Genomic DNA, 21,532 nt, shown 5'->3' with positions numbered 1-21,532 from the left:
CCCCTATCCCAGTGTCCACTAGCAGTGCCTTAATTCCCCAATTCCCAGTGTCCACTAACAGTGCCCTCCTTCCCCCTATCCCAGTGTACACTAACAGTGCCCTCCTTCCCCCTATCCCAGTGTACACTAACAGTGCCCTCCTTCCCCTATCCCAGTGTCCACTAGCAGTACCTTAATTCCCCCCATCCCAGTGTCCACTAACAGTGCCCTCCTTCCCCCTATCCCAGTGTCCACTAGCAGTACCTTAATTCCTCAAATCCCAGTGTCCCCTAACAGTGCCCTCCTTCCCCATATCCCAGTGTCCACTAACAGTGCCCTCCTTCCCCCTATCCCAGTTTCCAAATACAGTGCCTCCCTTCCCCATATCCCAGTGTCCACTAACAGTGCCCTCCTTCCCCGTACCCCAGTGTCCAAATACAGTGCCCTCCTTCCCCCTATCCCAGTGTCCCCTAACAGTACCCTCCTTCCCCTTATCCCAGTGTCCACTAACAATGCCCTCCTTCCCCCTATCCCAGTGTCCACATGCAGTACCTTAATTCCCCCATCCCAGTGTCCACTAACAGTGCCCTCCTTCCCCCTATCCCAGTGTCCACTAGCAGTACCTTAATTCCCCCCATCCCTGTGTCCACTAACAGTGCCCTCCTTCCCCCTATCCCAGTGTCCCCTAACAGTGCCCTCCTTCCCCTTATCCCAGTGTCCACTAACAGTGCCCTCCTTCCCCCTATCCCAGTGTCCACATGCAGTACCTTAATTCCCCCATCCCAGTGTCCACTAACAGTGCCCTCCTTCCCCCTATCCCAGTGTCCACTAGCAGTACCTTAATTCCCCCCATCCCTGTGTCCACTAACAGTGCCCTCCTTCCCCCTATCCCAGTGTCCACTAACAGTGCCCTCCTTCCCCATATCCCAGTGTCCACTAACAGTGCCCTCCTTTCCCCTATCCCAGTGTCCACTAACAGTGCCTTCCTTCCCCATATCCCAGTGTCCACTAACAGTGCCCTCCTTCCCCCTTATCCCAGTGTCCACATGCAGTACCTTAATTCCCCCATCCCAGTGTCCACTAACAGTGCCTTCCTTCCCCCTATCCCAGTGTCCACTAGCAGTACCTTAATTCCCCAAATCCCAGTGTCCACTAACAGTGCCCTCCTTCCCCCTATCCCAGTGTACACTAACAGTAACCTCCTTACCCCTATCCCAGTGTCCACTAGCAGTACCTTAATTCCCCCCATCCCAGTGTCCACTTACAGTGACCTCCTTCCCCCTATCCCAGTGTCCACTAGCAGTGCCTTAATTCCCCAATTCCCAGTGTCCACTAACAGTGCCCTCCTTCCCCCTATCCCAGTGTACACTAACAGTGCCCTCCTTCCCCCTATCCCAGTGTACACTAACAGTGCCCTCCTTCCCCTATCCCAGTGTCCACTAGCAGTACCTTAATTCCCCCCACCCGAGTGTCCACTAACAGTGCCCTCCTTCCCCCTATCCCAGTGTCCACTAGCAGTACCTTAATTCCCCAAATCCCAGTGTCCACTAACAATGCTCTCCTTCCCCCTATCCCAGTGTACACTAACAGTGCCCTCCTTCCCCCTATCCCAGTGTCCACTAGCAGTACCTTAATTCCCCCCATCCCAGTGTCCACTAACAGTGCCCTCCTTCCCCCTATCCCAGTGTCCACTAGCAGTACCTTAATTCCCCAAATCCCAGTGTCCACTAACAGTGCCCTCCTTCCCCCTATCCCAGTGTACACTAACAGTGCCCTCCTTCCCCCTATCCCAGTGTCCACTAGCAGTACCTTAATTCCCTCCATACCAGTGTCCACTAACAGTGCCCTCCTTCCCCCTATCCCAGTGTCCACTAGCAGTACCTTAATTCCCCCCATCCCAGTGTCCACTTACAGTGCCCTCCTTCCCCCTATCCCAGTGTCCACTAGCAGTGCCTTAATTCCCCAATTCCCAGTGTCCACTAACAGTGCCCTCCTTCCCCCTATCCCAGTGTACACTAACAGTGCCCTCCTTCCCCCTATCCCAGTGTACACTAACAGTGCCCTCCTTCCCCTATCCCAGTGTCCACTAGCAGTACCTTAATTCCCCCCATCCCAGTGTCCACTAACAGTGCCCTCCTTCCCCCTATCCCAGTGTCCACTAGCAGTACCTTAATTCCTCAAATCCCAGTGTCCCCTAACAGTGCCCTCCTTCCCCATATCCCAGTGTCCACTAACAGTGCCCTCCTTCCCCCTATCCCAGTTTCCAAATACAGTGCCTCCCTTCCCCATATCCCAGTGTCCACTAACAGTGCCCTCCTTCCCCGTACCCCAGTGTCCAAATACAGTGCCCTCCTTCCCCCTATCCCAGTGTCCACTAACAGTGCCCTCCTTCTCCCTATCCCACTGTCCACTAGCAGTACCTTAATTCCCCCCACCCCAGTGTCCACTAACAGTGCCCTCTTTCCCCCTATCCCAGTGTCCACTAGCAGTACCTTAATTCCCCAAATCCCAGTGTCCACTAACAGTGCCCTCCTTCCCCCTATCCCAGTGTACACTAACAGTGCCCTCCTTCCCCCTATCCCAGTGTCCACTAGCAGTACCTTAATTCCCCCCATACCAGTGTCCACTAACAGTGCCCTCCTTCCCCCTATCCCAGTGTCCACTAGCAGTACCTTAATTCCCCCCATCCCAGTGTCCACTTACAGTGCCCTCCTTCCCCCTATCCCAGTGTCCACTAGCAGTGCCTTAATTCCCCAATTCCCAGTGTCCACTAACAGTGCCCTCCTTCCCCCTATCCCAGTGTACACTAACAGTGCCCTCCTTCCCCCTATCCCAGTGTACACTAACAGTGCCCTCCTTCCCCTATCCCAGTGTCCACTAGCAGTACCTTAATTCCCCCCATCCCAGTGTCCACTAACAGTGCCCTCCTTCCCCCTATCCCAGTGTCCACTAGCAGTACCTTAATTCCTCAAATCCCAGTGTCCCCTAACAGTGCCCTCCTTCCCCATATCCCAGTGTCCACTAACAGTGCCCTCCTTCCCCCTATCCCAGTTTCCAAATACAGTGCCTCCCTTCCCCATATCCCAGTGTCCACTAACAGTGCCCTCCTTCCCCGTACCCCAGTGTCCAAATACAGTGCCCTCCTTCCCCCTATCCCAGTGTCCACTAACAGTGCCCTCCTTCTCCCTATCCCACTGTCCACTAGCAGTACCTTAATTCCCCCCACCCCAGTGTCCACTAACAGTGCCCTCTTTCCCCCTATCCCAGTGTCCACTAGCAGTACCTTAATTCCCCAAATCCCAGTGTCCAAATACAGTGCCCTCCTTCCCCCTATCCCAGTGTCCACTAGCAGTACCTTAATTCCCCAAATCCCAGTGTCCAAATACAGTGCCCTCCTTCCCCCTATCCCAGTGTCCACTAACAGTGCCCTCCTTCTCCCTATCCCAGTGTCCACTAGCAGTACCTTAATTCCCCCCACCCGAGTGTCCACTAACAGTGCCCTCCTTCCCCCTATCCCAGTGTCCACTAGCAGTACCTTAATTCCCCAAATCCCAGTGTCCACTAACAATGCTCTCCTTCCCCCTATCCCAGTGTACACTAACAGTGCCCTCCTTCCCCCTATCCCAGTGTCCACTAGCAGTACCTTAATTCCCCCCATCCCAGTGTCCACTAACAGTGCCCTCCTTCCCCCTATCCCAGTGTCCACTAGCAGTACCTTAATTCCCCAAATCCCAGTGTCCACTAACAGTGCCCTCCTTCCCCCTATCCCAGTGTACACTAACAGTGCCCTCCTTCCCCCTATCCCAGTGTCCACTAGCAGTACCTTAATTCCCCCCATACCAGTGTCCACTAACAGTGCCCTCCTTCCCCCTATCCCAGTGTCCACTAGCAGTACCTTAATTCCCCAAATCCCAGTGTCCCTTAACAGTGCCCTCCTTCCCCTTATCCCAGTGTCCACTAACAGTGCCCTCCTTCCCCCTATCCCAGTGTCCACAAGCAGTACCTTAATTCTCCCCATCCCAGTGTCCACTAACAGTGCCCTCCAGACCCCTATCCCAGTGTCCACTAACAGTGCCCTCCTTCCCCCTATCCCAGTGTCCATTAACAGTGCCCTCCTTCCCCCTATCCCAGTGTCCACTAACAGTGCCCTCCTTCCCCATATCCCAGTGTCCACTAGCAGTACCTTAATTCCCCCAAACCCAGTGTCCACTAACAGTGCCCTCCTTCCCCCTATCCCAGTGTCCACTAGCAGTACCTTAATTCCCCAAATCCCAGTGTCCACTAACAGTGCCCTCCTTCCCCCTATCCCAGTGTACACTAACAGTGCCCTCCTTCCCCCTATCCCAGTGTCCACTAGCAGTACCTTAATTTCCCCCATCCCAGTGTCCACAAACAGTGCCCTCCTTCCCCCTATCCCAGTGTCCACTAACAGTGCCCTCCTTCCCCCTATCCCAGTGTCCACTAACAGTACCTTAATTCCACCCATCCCAGTGTCCACTAACAGTGCCCTCCTTCCCCCTATCCCAGTGTCCACTAACAGTGCCCTCCTGACCCCTATCCCAGTGTCCACTAACAGTGCCCTCCTTCCCCCTATCCCAGTGCCCACTAACAGTGCCCTCCTTCCCCCTATCCCAGTGAACACTAACACTTCCTTCCTTCCCCCTATCCCAGTGTCCACTAACACTGCCCTCCTTCCCCCTATCCCAGTGTCCAAATACAGTGCCTTCCTTCCCCATATCCCAGTGTCCACTAACAGTGCCCTCCTTCCCCCTACCCCAGTGTCCAAATACAGTGCCCTCCTTCCCCCTATCCCAGTGTCCAAATACAGTGCCCTCCTTCCCCCTATCACAATGTCCACTAACAGTGCCCTCCTTCCCCCTATCCCAGTGTCCACTAGCAGTACCTTAATTCCCCTCACCCCAGTGTCCACTAACAGTGCCCTCCTTCCCCCTGTCCCAGTGTCCACTAGCATGACCTTAATTCCCCCTATCCCAGTGTCCACTAACAGTGCCCTCCTTCCCCCTATCCCAGTGTACACTAACAGTGCCCTCCTTCCCCCTATCCCAATGTCCACCAGCAGTACCTTAATTCCCCCCATCCCAGTGTCCACTAACAGTGCCCTCCTTCCCCCTTATCCCAGTGTCCACATGCAGTACCTTAATTCCCCCATCCCAGTGTCCACTAACAGTGCCCTCCTTCCCCCTATCCCAGTGTCCACTAGCAGTACCTTAATTCCCCAAATCCCAGTGTCCACTAACATTGCCCTCCTTCCCCCTATCCCAGTGTACACTAACAGTAACCTCCTTACCCCTATCCCAGTGTCCACTAGCAGTACCTTAATTCCCCCCATCCCAGTGTCCACTTACAGTGCCCTCCTTCCCCCTATCCCAGTGTCCACTAGCAGTGCCTTAATTCCCCAATTCCCAGTGTCCACTAACAGTGCCCTCCTTCCCCCTATCCCAGTGTACACTAACAGTGCCCTCCTTCCCCCTATCCCAGTGTACACTAACAGTGCCCTCCTTCCCCTATCCCAGTGTCCACTAGCAGTACCTTAATTCCCCCCATCCCAGTGTCCACTAACAGTGCCCTCCTTCCCCCTATCCCAGTGTCCACTAGCAGTACCTTAATTCCTCAAATCCCAGTGTCCCCTAACAGTGCCCTCCTTCCCCATATCCCAGTGTCCACTAACAGTGCCCTCCTTCCCCCTATCCCAGTTTCCAAATACAGTGCCTCCCTTCCCCATATCCCAGTGTCCACTAACAGTGCCCTCCTTCCCCGTACCCCAGTGTCCAAATACAGTGCCCTCCTTCCCCCTATCCCAGTGTCCACTAACAGTGCCCTCCTTCTCCCTATCCCACTGTCCACTAGCAGTACCTTAATTCCCCCCACCCCAGTGTCCACTAACAGTGCCCTCTTTCCCCCTATCCCAGTGTCCACTAGCAGTACCTTAATTCCCCAAATCCCAGTGTCCAAATACAGTGCCCTCCTTCCCCCTATCCCAGTGTCCACTAGCAGTACCTTAATTCCCCAAATCCCAGTGTCCAAATACAGTGCCCTCCTTCCCCCTATCCCAGTGTCCACTAACAGTGCCCTCCTTCTCCCTATCCCAGTGTCCACTAGCAGTACCTTAATTCCCCCCACCCGAGTGTCCACTAACAGTGCCCTCCTTCCCCCTATCCCAGTGTCCACTAGCAGTACCTTAATTCCCCAAATCCCAGTGTCCACTAACAATGCTCTCCTTCCCCCTATCCCAGTGTACACTAACAGTGCCCTCCTTCCCCCTATCCCAGTGTCCACTAGCAGTACCTTAATTCCCCCCATCCCAGTGTCCACTAACAGTGCCCTCCTTCCCCCTATCCCATTGTCCACTAGCAGTACCTTAATTCCCCCTATCCCAGTGTACACTAACAGTGCCCTCCTTCCCCCTATCCCAGTGTACACTAACAGTGCCCTCCTTCCACTATCCCAGTGTCCACTAGCAGTACCTTAATTCCCCCCATCCCAGTGTCCACTAACAGTGCCCTCCTTCCCCCTATCCCAGTGTCCACTAGCAGTACCTTAATTCCTCAAATCCCAGTGTCCCCTAACAGTGCCCTCCTTCCCCATATCCCAGTGTCCACTAACAGTGCCCTCCTTCCCCCTATCCCAGTTTCCAAATACAGTGCCTCCCTTCCCCATATCCCAGTGTCCACTAACAGTGCCCTCCTTCCCCGTACCCCAGTGTCCAAATACAGTGCCCTCCTTCCCCCTATCCCAGTGTCCACTAACAGTGCCCTCCTTCTCCCTATCCCACTGTCCACTAGCAGTACCTTAATTCCCCCCACCCCAGTGTCCACTAACAGTGCCCTCTTTCCCCCTATCCCAGTGTCCACTAGCAGTACCTTAATTCCCCAAATCCCAGTGTCCAAATACAGTGCCCTCCTTCCCCCTATCCCAGTGTCCACTAGCAGTACCTTAATTCCCCAAATCCCAGTGTCCAAATACAGTGCCCTCCTTCCCCCTATCCCAGTGTCCACTAACAGTGCCCTCCTTCTCCCTATCCCAGTGTCCACTAGCAGTACCTTAATTCCCCCCACCCGAGTGTCCACTAACAGTGCCCTCCTTCCCCCTATCCCAGTGTCCACTAGCAGTACCTTAATTCCCCAAATCCCAGTGTCCACTAACAATGCTCTCCTTCCCCCTATCCCAGTGTACACTAACAGTGCCCTCCTTCCCCCTATCCCAGTGTCCACTAGCAGTACCTTAATTCCCCCCATCCCAGTGTCCACTAACAGTGCCCTCCTTCCCCCTATCCCAGTGTCCACTAGCAGTACCTTAATTCCCCAAATCCCAGTGTCCACTAACAGTGCCCTCCTTCCCCCTATCCCAGTGTACACTAACAGTGCCCTCCTTCCCCCTATCCCAGTGTCCACTAGCAGTACCTTAATTCCCCCCATACCAGTGTCCACTAACAGTGCCCTCCTTCCCCCTATCCCAGTGTCCACTAGCAGTACCTTAATTCCCCAAATCCCAGTGTCCCTTAACAGTGCCCTCCTTCCCCTTATCCCAGTGTCCACTAACAGTGCCCTCCTTCCCCCTATCCCAGTGTCCACAAGCAGTACCTTAATTCTCCCCATCCCAGTGTCCACTAACAGTGCCCTCCAGACCCCTATCCCAGTGTCCACTAACAGTGCCCTCCTTCCCCCTATCCCAGTGTCCATTAACAGTGCCCTCCTTCCCCATATCCCAGTGTCCACTAGCAGTACCTTAATTCCCCCAAACCCAGTGTCCACTAACAGTGCCCTCCTTCCCCCTATCCCAGTGTCCACTAGCAGTACCTTAATTCCCCAAATCCCAGTGTCCACTAACAGTGCCCTCCTTCCCCCTATCCCAGTGTACACTAACAGTGCCCTCCTTCCCCCTATCCCAGTGTCCACTAACAGTACCTTAATTCCACCCATCCCAGTGTCCACTAACAGTGCCCTCCTTCCCCCTATCCCAGTGTCCACTAACAGTGCCCTCCTGACCCCTATCCCAGTGTCCACTAACAGTGCCCTCCTTCCCCCTATCCCAGTGCCCACTAACAGTGCCCTCCTTCCCCCTATCCCAGTGAACACTAACACTTCCTTCCTTCCCCCTATCCCAGTGTCCACTAACACTGCCCTCCTTCCCCCTATCCCAGTGTCCAAATACAGTGCCTTCCTTCCCCATATCCCAGTGTCCACTAACAGTGCCCTCCTTCCCCCTACCCCAGTGTCCAAATACAGTGCCCTCCTTCCCCCTATCCCAGTGTCCAAATACAGTGCCTTCCTTCCCCATATCCCAGTGTCCACTAACAGTGCCCTCCTTCCCCCTACCCCAGTGTCCAAATACAGTGCCCTCCTTCCCCCTATCCCAATGTCCACTAACAGTGCCCTCCTTCCCCCTATCCCAGTGTCCACTAGCAGTACCTTAATTCCCCTCACCCCAGTGTCCACTAACAGTGCCCTCCTTCCCCCTGTCCCAGTGTCCACTAGCATGACCTTAATTCCCCCTATCCCAGTGTCCACTAACAGTGCCCTCCTTCCCCCTATCCCAGTGTACACTAACAGTGCCCTCCTTCCCCCTATCCCAATGTCCACTAGCAGTACCTTAATTCCCCCCATCCCAGTGTCCACTAACAGTGCCCTCCTTCCCCCTATCCCAGTGTCCACTAGCAGTACCTTAATTCCCCAAATCCCAGTGTCCCCTAACAGTGCCCTCCTTCCCCTTATCCCAGTGTCCACTAACAGTGCCCTCCTTCCCCCTATCCCAGTGTGCACTAGCAGTACCTTAATTCCCCAAATCCCAGTGTCCAAATACAGTGCCCTCCTTCCCCCTATCCCAGTGTCCACTAGCAGTACCTTAATTCGCCAAATCCCAGTGTCCAAATACAGTGCCCTCCTTCCCCCTATCCCAGTGTCCACTAACAGTGCCCTCCTTCTCCCTATCCCAGTGTCCACTAGCAGTACCTTAATACCCCCCACCCGAGTGTCCACTAACAGTGCCCTCCTTCCCCCTATCCCAGTGTCCACTAGCAGTACCTTAATTCCCCAAATCCCAGTGTCCACTAACAATGCTCTCCTTCCCCCTATCCCAGTGTACACTAACAGTGCCCTCCTTCCCCCTATCCCAGTGTCCACTAGCAGTACCTTAATTCCCCCCATCCCAGTGTCCACTAACAGTGCCCTCCTTCCCCCTATCCCAGTGTCCACTAGCAGTACCTTAATTCCCCAAATCCCAGTGTCCACTAACAGTGCCCTCCTTCCCCCTATCCCAGTGTACACTAACAGTGCCCTCCTTCCCCCTATCCCAGTGTCCACTAACAATGCTCTCCTTCCCCCTATCCCAGTGTACACTAACAGTGCCCTCCTTCCCCCTATCCCAGTGTCCACTAGCAGTACCTTAATTCCCCCCATCCCAGTGTCCACTAACAGTGCCCTCCTTCCCCCTATCCCAGTGTCCACTAGCAGTACCTTAATTCCCCAAATCCCAGTGTCCACTAACAGTGCCCTCCTTCCCCCTATCCCAGTGTACACTAACAGTGCCCTCCTTCCCCCTATCCCAGTGTCCACTAGCAGTACCTTAATTCCCCCCATACCAGTGTCCACTAACAGTGCCCTCCTTCCCCCTATCCCAGTGTCCACTAGCAGTACCTTAATTCCCCAAATCCCAGTGTCCCTTAACAGTGCCCTCCTTCCCCTTATCCCAGTGTCCACTAACAGTGCCCTCCTTCCCCCTATCCCAGTGTCCACAAGCAGTACCTTAATTCTCCCCATCCCAGTGTCCACTAACAGTGCCCTCCAGACCCCTATCCCAGTGTCCACTAACAGTGCCCTCCTTCCCCCTATCCCAGTGTCCATTAACAGTGCCCTCCTTCCCCATATCCCAGTGTCCACTAGCAGTACCTTAATTCCCCCAAACCCAGTGTCCACTAACAGTGCCCTCCTTCCCCCTATCCCAGTGTCCACTAGCAGTACCTTAATTCCCCAAATCCCAGTGTCCACTAACAGTGCCCTCCTTCCCCCTATCCCAGTGTACACTAACAGTGCCCTCCTTCCCCCTATCCCAGTGTCCCCTAACAGTACCTTAATTCCACCCATCCCAGTGTCCACTAACAGTGCCCTCCTTCCCCCTATCCCAGTGTCCACTAACAGTGCCCTCCTGACCCCTATCCCAGTGTCCACTAACAGTGCCCTCCTTCCCCCTATCCCAGTGCCCACTAACAGTGCCCTCCTTCCCCCTATCCCAGTGAACACTAACACTTCCTTCCTTCCCCCTATCCCAGTGTCCACTAACACTGCCCTCCTTCCCCCTATCCCAGTGTCCAAATACAGTGCCTTCCTTCCCCATATCCCAGTGTCCACTAACAGTGCCCTCCTTCCCCCTACCCCAGTGTCCAAATACAGTGCCCTCCTTCCCCCTATCCCAGTGTGCACTAGCAGTACCTTAATTCCCCAAATCCCAGTGTCCAAATACAGTGCCCTCCTTCCCCCTATCCCAGTGTCCACTAGCAGTACCTTAATTCGCCAAATCCCAGTGTCCAAATACAGTGCCCTCCTTCCCCCTATCCCAGTGTCCACTAACAGTGCCCTCCTTCTCCCTATCCCAGTGTCCACTAGCAGTACCTTAATACCCCCCACCCGAGTGTCCACTAACAGTGCCCTCCTTCCCCCTATCCCAGTGTCCACTAGCAGTACCTTAATTCCCCAAATCCCAGTGTCCACTAACACTGCCCTCCTGACCCCTATCCCAGTGTACACTAACAGTGCCCTCCTTCCCCCTATCCCAGTGTCCACTAGCAGTACCTTAATTCCCCCCATCCCAGTGTCCACTAACAGTGCCCTCCTTCCCCCTATCCCAGTGTCCACTAGCAGTACCTTAATTCCCCAAATCCCAGTGTCCACTAACAGTGCCCTCCTTCCCCCTATCCCAGTGTACACTAACAGTGCCCTCCTTCCCCCTATCCCAGTGTCCACTAACAATGCTCTCCTTCCCCCTATCCCAGTGTACACTAACAGTGCCCTCCTTCCCCCTATCCCAGTGTCCACTAGCAGTACCTTAATTCCCCCCATCCCAGTGTCCACTAACAGTGCCCTCCTTCCCCCTATCCCAGTGTCCACTAGCAGTACCTTAATTCCCCAAATCCCAGTGTCCACTAACAGTGCCCTCCTTCCCCCTATCCCAGTGTACACTAACAGTGCCCTCCTTCCCCCTATCCCAGTGTCCACTAGCAGTACCTTAATTCCCCCCATACCAGTGTCCACTAACAGTGCCCTCCTTCCCCCTATCCCAGTGTCCACTAGCAGTACCTTAATTCCCCAAATCCCAGTGTCCCTTAACAGTGCCCTCCTTCCCCTTATCCCAGTGTCCACTAACAGTGCCCTCCTTCCCCCTATCCCAGTGTCCACAAGCAGTACCTTAATTCTCCCCATCCCAGTGTCCACTAACAGTGCCCTCCAGACCCCTATCCCAGTGTCCACTAACAGTGCCCTCCTTCCCCCTATCCCAGTGTCCATTAACAGTGCCCTCCTTCCCCATATCCCAGTGTCCACTAGCAGTACCTTAATTCCCCCAAACCCAGTGTCCACTAACAGTGCCCTCCTTCCCCCTATCCCAGTGTCCACTAGCAGTACCTTAATTCCCCAAATCCCAGTGTCCACTAACAGTGCCCTCCTTCCCCCTATCCCAGTGTACACTAACAGTGCCCTCCTTCCCCCTATCCCAGTGTCCCCTAACAGTACCTTAATTCCACCCATCCCAGTGTCCACTAACAGTGCCCTCCTTCCCCCTATCCCAGTGTCCACTAACAGTGCCCTCCTGACCCCTATCCCAGTGTCCACTAACAGTGCCCTCCTTCCCCCTATCCCAGTGCCCACTAACAGTGCCCTCCTTCCCCCTATCCCAGTGAACACTAACACTTCCTTCCTTCCCCCTATCCCAGTGTCCACTAACACTGCCCTCCTTCCCCCTATCCCAGTGTCCAAATACAGTGCCTTCCTTCCCCATATCCCAGTGTCCACTAACAGTGCCCTCCTTCCCCCTACCCCAGTGTCCAAATACAGTGCCCTCCTTCCCCCTATCCCAGTGTCCAAATACAGTGCCTTCCTTCCCCATATCCCAGTGTCCACTAACAGCGCCCTCCTTCCCCCTACCCCAGTGTCCAAATACAGTGCCCTCCTTCCCCCTATCCCAATGTCCACTAACAGTGCCCTCCTTCCCCCTATCCCAGTGTCCACTAGCAGTACCTTAATTCCCCTCACCCCAGTGTCCACTAACAGTGCCCTCCTTCCCCCTGTCCCAGTGTCCACTAGCATGACCTTAATTCCCCCTATCCCAGTGTCCACTAACAGTGCCCTCCTTCCCCCTATCCCAGTGTACACTAACAGTGCCCTCCTTCCCCCTATCCCAATGTCCACTAGCAGTACCTTAATTCCCCCCATCCCAGTGTCCACTAACAGTGCCCTCCTTCCCCCTATCCCAGTGTCCACTAGCAGTACCTTAATTCCCCAAATCCCAGTGTCCCCTAACAGTGCCCTCCTTCCCCTTATCCCAGTGTCCACTAACAGTGCCCTCCTTCCCCCTATCCCAGTGTCCACTAGCAGTACCTTAATTCCCCAAATCCCAGTGTCCAAATACAGTGCCCTCCTTCCCCCTATCCCAGTGTCCACTAGCAGTACCTTAATTCGCCAAATCCCAGTGTCCAAATCCAGTGCCCTCCTTCCCCCTATCCCAGTGTCCACTAACAGTGCCCTCCTTCTCCCTATCCCAGTGTCCACTAGCAGTACCTTAATACCCCCCACCCGAGTGTCCACTAACAGTGCCCTCCTTCCCCCTATCCCAGTGTCCACTAGCAGTACCTTAATTCCCCAAATCCCAGTGTCCACTAACAATGCTCTCCTTCCCCCTATCCCAGTGTACACTAACAGTGCCCTCCTTCCCCCTATCCCAGTGTCCACTAACAGTGCCCTCCTTCCCCCTATCCCAGTGTCCACTAACAGTACCTTAATTCCACCCATCCCAGTGTCCACTAACAGTGCCCTCCTTCCCCCTATCCCAGTGTCCACTAACAGTGCCCTCCTGACCCCTATCCCAGTGTCCACTAACAGTGCCCTCCTTCCCCCTATCCCAGTGCCCACTAACAGTGCCCTCCTTCCCCCTATCCCAGTGAACACTAACACTTCCTTCCTTCCCCCTATCCCAGTGTCCACTAACACTGCCCTCCTTCCCCCTATCCCAGTGTCCAAATACAGTGCCTTCCTTCCCCATATCCCAGTGTCCACTAACAGTGCCCTCCTTCCCCCTACCCCAGTGTCCAAATACAGTGCCCTCCTTCCCCCTATCCCAGTGTCCAAATACAGTGCCTTCCTTCCCCATATCCCAGTGTCCACTAACAGCGCCCTCCTTCCCCCTACCCCAGTGTCCAAATACAGTGCCCTCCTTCCCCCTATCCCAATGTCCACTAACAGTGCCCTCCTTCCCCCTATCCCAGTGTCCACTAGCAGTACCTTAATTCCCCTCACCCCAGTGTCCACTAACAGTGCCCTCCTTCCCCCTGTCCCAGTGTCCACTAGCATGACCTTAATTCCCCCTATCCCAGTGTCCACTAACAGTGCCCTCCTTCCCCCTATCCCAGTGTACACTAACAGTGCCCTCCTTCCCCCTATCCCAATGTACACTAGCAGTACCTTAATTCCCCCCATCCCAGTGTCCACTAACAGTGCCCTCCTTCCCCCTATCCCAGTGTCCACTAGCAGTACCTTAATTCCCCAAATCCCAGTGTCCCCTAACAGTGCCCTCCTTCCCCTTATCCCAGTGTCCACTAACAGTGCCCTCCTTCCCACTATCCCAGTGTCCACAAGCAGTACCTTAATTCCCCCATCCCAGTGTCCACTAACAGTGCCCTCCTTCCCCCTATCCCAGTGTCCACTAGCAGTACCTTAATTCCCCCCATCACTGTGTCCACTAACAGTGCCCTCCAGACCCCTATCCCAGTGTCCACTAACAGTGCCCTCCTTCTACCTATCCCAGTGTCCACTAGCAGTACCTTAATTCCCCCCATCACTGTGTCCACTAACAGTGCCCTCCTTCCCCCTATCCCAGTGTCCACTAACAGTGCCCTCCTTCCCCCTATCCCAGTGTCCACTAGCAGTACCTTAATTCCACCCATCCCAGTGTCCACTAACCGGGCCCTCCAGACCCCTATCCCAGTGTCCACTAACAGTGCCCTCCTGACCCCTATCCCTGTGTACACTAGCAGTACCCTCCTCCCCACTATCCCAGTGTCCACTAGCAGTACCTTAATTCCCCCCATCCCAGTGTCCACTTACAGTGCCCTCCTTCCCCCTATCCCAGTGTCCACTAGCAGTACCTTAATTCCCCAAATCCCAGTGTCCACTAACAGTGCCCTCCTTCCCCCTATCCCAGTGTACACTAACAGTGCCCTCATTCCCACTATCCCAGTGTCCACTAGCAGTACCTTAATTCCCCCCATCCCAGTGTCCACTAACAGTGCCCTCCTTCCCCCTATCCCAGTGTCCACTAGCAGTATCTTAATTCCCCAAATCCCAGTGTCCCCTAACAGTGCCCTCCTTCCCCATATCCCAGTGTCCACTAACAGTGCCCTCCTTCCCCCTATCCCAGTTTCCAAATACAGTGCCTCCCTTCCCCATATCCCAGTGTCCACTAACAGTGCCCTCCTTCCCCGTACCCCAGTGTCCAAATACAGTGCCCTCCTTCCCCCTATCCCAGTGTCCACTAACATTGCCCTCCTTCTCCCTATCCCAGTGTCCACTAGCAGTACCTTAATTCCCCCCACCCCAGTGTCCACTAACAGTGCCCTCCTTCCCCCTATCCCAGTGTCCACTAGCAGTACCTTAATTCCCCCTACCCCAGTGTCCACTAACAGTGCCCTCCTTCCCCCTATCCCAGTGTCCACTAGCAGTACCTTAATTCCCCAAATCCCAGTGTCCACTAACAGTGCCCTCCTTCCCCCTATCCCAGTGTCCACTAACAGTGCCCTCCTTCCCCCTATCCCAGTGTCCACTAACAGTACCTTAATTCCACCCATCCCAGTGTCCACTAACAGTGCCCTCCTTCCCCCTATCCCAGTGTCCACTAACAGTGCCCTCCTGACCCCTATCCCAGTGTCCACTAACAGTGCCCTCCTTCCCCCTATCCCAGTGCCCACTAACAGTGCCCTCCTTCCCCCTATCCCAGTGAACACTAACACTTCCTTCCTTCCCCCTATCCCAGTGTCCACTAACACTGCCCTCCTTCCCCCTATCCCAGTGTCCAAATACAGTGCCTTCCTTCCCCATATCCCAGTGTCCACTAACAGTGCCCTCCTTCCCCCTACCCCAGTGTCCAAATACAGTGCCCTCCTTCCCCCTATCCCAGTGTCCAAATACAGTGCCTTCCTTCCCCATATCCCAGTGTCCACTAACAGCGCCCTCCTTCCCCCTACCCCAGTGTCCAAATACAGTGCCCTCCTTCCCCCTATCCCAATGTCCACTAACAGTGCCCTCCTTCCCCCTATCCCAGTGTCCACTAGCAGTACCTTAATTCCCCTCACCCCAGTGTCCACTAACAGTGCCCTCCTTCCCCCTGTCCCAGTGTCCACTAGCATGACCTTAATTCCCCCTATCCCAGTGTCCACTAACAGTGCCCTCCTTCCCCCTATCCCAGTGTACACTAACAGTGCCCTCCTTCCCCCTATCCCAGTGTCCACTAGCAGTACCTTAATTCCCCAAATCCCAGTGTCCACTAACAGTGCCCTCCTTCCCCCTATCCCAGTGTACACTAACAGTGCCCTCATTCCCACTATCCCAGTGTCCACTAGCAGTACCTTAATTCCCCCCATCCCAGTGTCCACTAACAGTGCCCTCCTTCCCCCTATCCCAGTGTCCACTAGCAGTATCTTAATTCCCCAAATCCCAGTGTCCCCTAACAGTGCCCTCCTTCCCCATATCCCAGTGTCCACTAACAGTGCCCTCCTTCCCCCTATCCCAGTTTCCAAATACAGTGCCTCCCTTCCCCATATCCCAGTGTCCACTAACAGTGCCCTCCTTCCCCGTACCCCAGTGTCCAAATACAGTGCCCTCCTTCCCCCTATCCCAGTGTCCACTAACATTGCCCTCCTTCTCCCTATCCCAGTGTCCACTAGCAGTACCTTAATTCCCCCCACCCCAGTGTCCACTAACAGTGCCCTCCTTCCCCCTATCCCAGTGTCCACTAGCAGTACCTTAATTCCCCCTACCCCAGTGTCCACTAACAGTGCCCTCCTTCCCCCTATCCCAGTGTCCACTAGCAGTACCTTAATTCCCCAAATCCCAGTGTCCACTAACAGTGCCCTCCTTCCCCCTATCCCAGTGTCCACTAACAGTGCCCTCCTTCCCCCTATCCCAGTGTCCACTAACAGTACCTTAATTCCACCCATCCCAGTGTCCACTAACAGTGCCCTCCTTCCCCCTATCCCAGTGTCCACTAACAGTGCCCTCCTGACCCCTATCCCAGTGTCCACTAACAGTGCCCTCCTTCCCCCTATCCCAGTGCCCACTAACAGTGCCCTCCTTCCCCCTATCCCAGTGAACACTAACACTTCCTTCCTTCCCCCTATCCCAGTGTCCACTAACACTGCCCTCCTTCCCCCTATCCCAGTGTCCAAATACAGTGCCTTCCTTCCCCATATCCCAGTGTCCACTAACAGTGCCCTCCTTCCCCCTACCCCAGTGTCCAAATACAGTGCCCTCCTTCCCCCTATCCCAGTGTCCAAATACAGTGCCTTCCTTCCCCATATCCCAGTGTCCACTAACAGCGCCCTCCTTCCCCCTACCCCAGTGTCCAAATACAGTGCCCTCCTTCCCCCTATCCCAATGTCCACTAACAGTGCCCTCCTTCCCCCTATCCCAGTGTCCACTAGCAGTACCTTAATTCCCCTCACCCCAGTGTCCACTAACAGTGCCCTCCTTCCCCCTGTCCCAGTGTCCACTAGCATGACCTTAATTCCCCCTATCCCAGTGTCCACTAACAGTGCCCTCCTTCCCCCTATCCCAGTGTACACTAACAGTGCCCTCCTTCCCCCTATCCCAGTGTCCACTAGCAGTACCTTAATTCCCCAAATCCCAGTGTCCCCTAACAGTGCCCTCCTTCCCCTTATCCCAGTGTCCACTAACAGTGCCCTCCTTCCCACTATCCCAGTGTCCACAAGCAGTACCTTAATTCCCCCATCCCAGTGTCCACTAACAGTGCCCTCCTTCCCCCTATCCCAGTGTCCACTAGCAGTACCTTAATTCCCCCCATCACTGTGTCCACTAACAGTGCCCTCCAGACCCCTATCCCAGTGTCCACTAACAGTGCCCTCCTTCTACCTATCCCAGTGTCCACTAGCCGTACCTTAATTCCCCCCATCACTGTGTCCACTAACAGTGCCCTCCTTCCCCCTATCCCAGTGTCCACTAACAGTGCCCTCCTTCCCCCTATCCCAGTGTCCACTAGCAGTACCTTAATTCCCCAAATCCCAGTGTCCACTAACAGTTCCCTCCTTCCCCCTATCCCAGTGTACACTAACATTGGCCTCCTTCCCCCTATCCCAGTGTCCACTAGCAGTACCTTAATTCCCCCCATCCCAGTGTCCACTAACAGTGCCCTCCTTCCCCCTATCCCAGTGTCCACTAGCAGTACCTTAATTCCCCAAATCCCAGTGTCCACTAACAGTGCCCTCCTTCCCCCTATCCCAGTGTACACTAACAGTGCCCTCCTTCCCCCTATCTCAGTGTCCACTAGCAGTACCTTAATTCCCGAAATCCCAGTGTCCACTAACAGTGCACTCCTTCCCCCTATCCCAGTGTCCACTAGCAGTACCTTAATTCCCCAAATCCCAGTGTCCACTAACAGTGCCCTCCTTCCCCCTATCCCAGTGTCCACTAACAGTGCACTCCTTCCCCCTATCCCAGTGAACACTAACGCTTCCTTCCTTCCCCCTATCCCAGTGTCCACTAACAGTGCCCTCCTGACCCCTATCCCAGTGTCCACTAACAGTGCCCTCCTTCCCCCTATCCCAGTGTCCAAATACAGTGCCTTCCTTCCCCATATCCCAGTGTCCACTAACAGTGCCCTCCTTCCCCCTACCCCAGTGTCCAAATACAGTGCCCTCCTTCCCCCTATCCCAGTGTCCACTAACAGTGCCCTCCTTCCCCCTATCCCAGTGTCCACTAGCAGTACCTTAATTCCCCTCACCCCAGTGTCCACTAACAGTGCCCTCCTTCCCCCTATCCCAGTGTCCACTAGCAGTACCTTAATTCCCCAAATCCCAGTGTCCACTAACCGTGCCCTCCTTCCCCCTATCCCAGTGAACACTAACACTTCCTTCCTTCCCCCTATCCCAGTGTCCACTAACACTGCCCTCCTGACCCCTATCCCAGTGTCCACTAACAGTGCCCGCCTTCCCCCTATCCCAGTGTCCAAATACAGTGCCTTCCTTCCCCATATCCCAGTGTCCACTAACAGTGCCCTCCTTCCCCCTACCTCAGTGTCCAAATACAGTGCCCTCCTTCCCCCTATCCCAGTGTCCACTAACAGTGCCCTCCTTCCCCCTATCCCAGTGTCCAATAGCAGTACCTTAATTCCCCTCACCCCAGTGTCCACTAACAGTGCCCTCCTTCCCCCTATCCCAGTGTCCACTAGCAGTACCTTAATTCCCCCCATCCCAGTGTCCACTAACAGTGCCCTCCTTCCCCCTATCCCAGTGTACACTAACAGTGCCCTCCTTCCCCCTATCCCAGTGTCCACTAGCAGTACCTTAATTCCCCCCATCCCAGTGTCCACTAACAGTGCCCTCCTTCCCCCTATCCCAGTGTCCAGAAGCAGTACCTTAATTCCCCAAATCCCAGTGTCCCCTAACAGTGCCCTCCTTCCCCTTATCCCAGTGTCCACTAACAGTGCCCTCCTTCCCCCTATCCCAGTTTCCACAAGCAGTACCTTAATTCCCCCCATCCCAGTGTCAACTAACAGTGCCCTCCTTCCCCCTATCCCAGTGTCCACTAACAGTGCCCTCCTTCCCCCTATCCCAGTGTCCACTAACAGTGCCCTCCTTCCCCCTATCCCAGTGTCCACTAGCAGTACCTTAATTCCCCCCATCCCTGTGTCCACTAACAGTGCCCTCCTTCCCCCTATCCCAGTGTCCACTAACAGTGCCCTCCTTCCCCCTATCCCAGTGTCCAATAGCAGTACCTTAATTCCACCCATCCCAGTGTCCACTAACAGTGCCCTCCAGACCCCTATTCCAGTGTCCACTAACAGTGCCCCCTTCCCCCTATCCCAGTGTCCACTAACAGTGCCCTCCTTCCCCCTATCCCAGTGTCCACTAACAGTGCCCTCCTTCCCCCAATCCCAGTGTCCACTAACACTTCCTTCCTTCCCCCTATCCCAGTGTCCACTAACAGTGCCCTCCTGACCCCTATCCCAGTGTCCACTTACAGTGCCCTCCTGACCCCTATCCCAGTGTCCACTAACAGTGCCCTCCTTCCCCCTATCCCAGTGTCCACTAACAGTGCCCTCATTCCCCCTATCCCAGTGAACACTAACACTTCCTTCCTTCCCCCTATCCCAGTGTCCACTAACACTGCCCTCCTGACCCCTATCCCAGTGTCCACTAACAGTGCCCTCCTTCCCCCTATCCCAGTGTCCACTAACAGTGCCCTCCTTCCCCCTATCCCAGTGTCCACTAACAGTGCCCTCCTTCCCCCTATCCAAGTGTCCACTAACACTTCCTTCCTTCCCCCTATCCCAGTGTCCACTAACAGTGCCCTCCTGACCCCTATCCCAGTGTCCACTAACAGTGCCCTCCTTCCCCCTATCCCAGTGTCCACTAGCAGTACCTTAATTCCCCAAATCCCAGTGTCCCCTAACAGTGCCCTCCTTCCCATTATCCCAGTGTCCACTAACAGTGCCCTCCTTCCCCCTATCCCAGTGTCCACTAACACTTCCTTCCTTCCCCCTATCCCAGTGTCCACTAACAGTGCCCTCCTGACCCCTATCCCAGTGTCCACTAACAGTGCACTCTTGAACCCTATCCCAGTGTCCACTAACAGTGCCCTCCTTCCCCCTATCCCAGTGTCCACTAACAGTGCCCTCCTTCCCCCTATCCCATTGAACACTAACACTTCCTTCCTTCCCCCTATCCCAGTGTCCACTAACACTGCCCTCCTGACCCCTATCCCAGTGTCCACTAACAGTGCCCTCCTTCCCCCTATCCCAGTGTCCACTAACAGTGCCCTCCTTCCCCCTATCCCAGTGTCCAGTAGCAGTTCCTTAATTCCCCCCATCCCAGTGTCCACTAACAGTGCCCTCCTTCCCCCTATCCCAGTGTCCAATAGCAGTACCTTAATTCCCCAAATCCCAGTGTCCCCTAACAGTGCCCTCCTTCCCCTTATCCCAGTGTCCACTAACAGTGCCCTCCTTCCCCCTATCCCAGTGTCCACCACCAGTACCTTAATTCCCCCATCCCAGTGTCCACTAACAGTGCCCTCCTTCCCCCTATCCCAGTGTCCACTAGCAGTACCTTAATTCCCCCCATCCCAGTGTCCACTAACAGTGCACTCCAGACCCCTATCCCAGTGTCCACTAACACTGCCCTCCTGACCCCTATCCCAGTGTACACTAACAGTGCCCTCCTTCCCCCTATCCCAGTGTCCACTAGCAGTGCCCTCCTTCCCCCTATCCCAGTGTCCACTAGCAGTACCTTAATTCCCCAAATCCCAGTGTCCCCTAACAGTGCCCTCCTTCCCCTTATCCCAGTGTCCACTAACAGTGCACTCCTTCCCCCTATCCCAGTGTCCACTAACACTTCCTTCCTTCCCCCTATCCCAGTGTCCACTAACAGTGCCCTCCTGACCCCTATCCCAGTGTCCACTAACAGTGCCCTCCTGACCCCTATCCCAGTGTCCACTAACAGTGCCCTCCTTCCCCCTATCCCAGTGTCCACTAACAGTGCCCTCCTTCCCCCTATCCCAGTGAACACTAAAACTTCCTTCCTTCCCCCTATCCCAGTGTCCACTAACACTGCCCTCCTGACCCCTATCCCAGTGTCCACTAACAGTGCCCTCCTTCCCCCTATCCCAGTGTCTACTAACAGTGCCCTCCTTCACCCTATCCCAGTGTCCACTAACAGTGCCCTCCTTCCCCCTATCCCAGTGTCCACTAACACTTCCTTCCTTCCCCCTATCCCAGTGTCCACTAACACTGCCCTCCTGACCCCTATCCCAGTGTCACCTAACAGTGCCCTCCTTCCCCCTATCCCAGTGTCCACTAGCAGTACCTTAATTCCCCCCATCCCAGTGTCCACTAACAGTGCCCTCCTTCCCCCTATCCCAGTGTCCACTAGCAGTACCTTAATTCCCCAAATCCCAGTGTCCCCTAACAGTGCCCTCCTTCCCCTTATCCCAATGTCCACTAACAGTGCCCTCCTTCCCCCTATCCCAGTGTCCACCACCAGTACCTTAATTCCCCCATCCCAGTGTCCACTAACAGTGCCCTCCTTCCCCCTATCCCAGTGTCC

This window comes from Oncorhynchus mykiss, chromosome 26, assembly GCF_057628025.1.
Source record: "Oncorhynchus mykiss isolate SJ-2025 chromosome 26, ASM5762802v1, whole genome shotgun sequence".
In the NCBI taxonomy this organism is placed as follows: domain Eukaryota; kingdom Metazoa; phylum Chordata; class Actinopteri; order Salmoniformes; family Salmonidae; genus Oncorhynchus; species Oncorhynchus mykiss.
The sequence above is the reverse complement of the archived record's forward strand: the minus strand, read 5'-3'. Positions refer to the sequence as shown.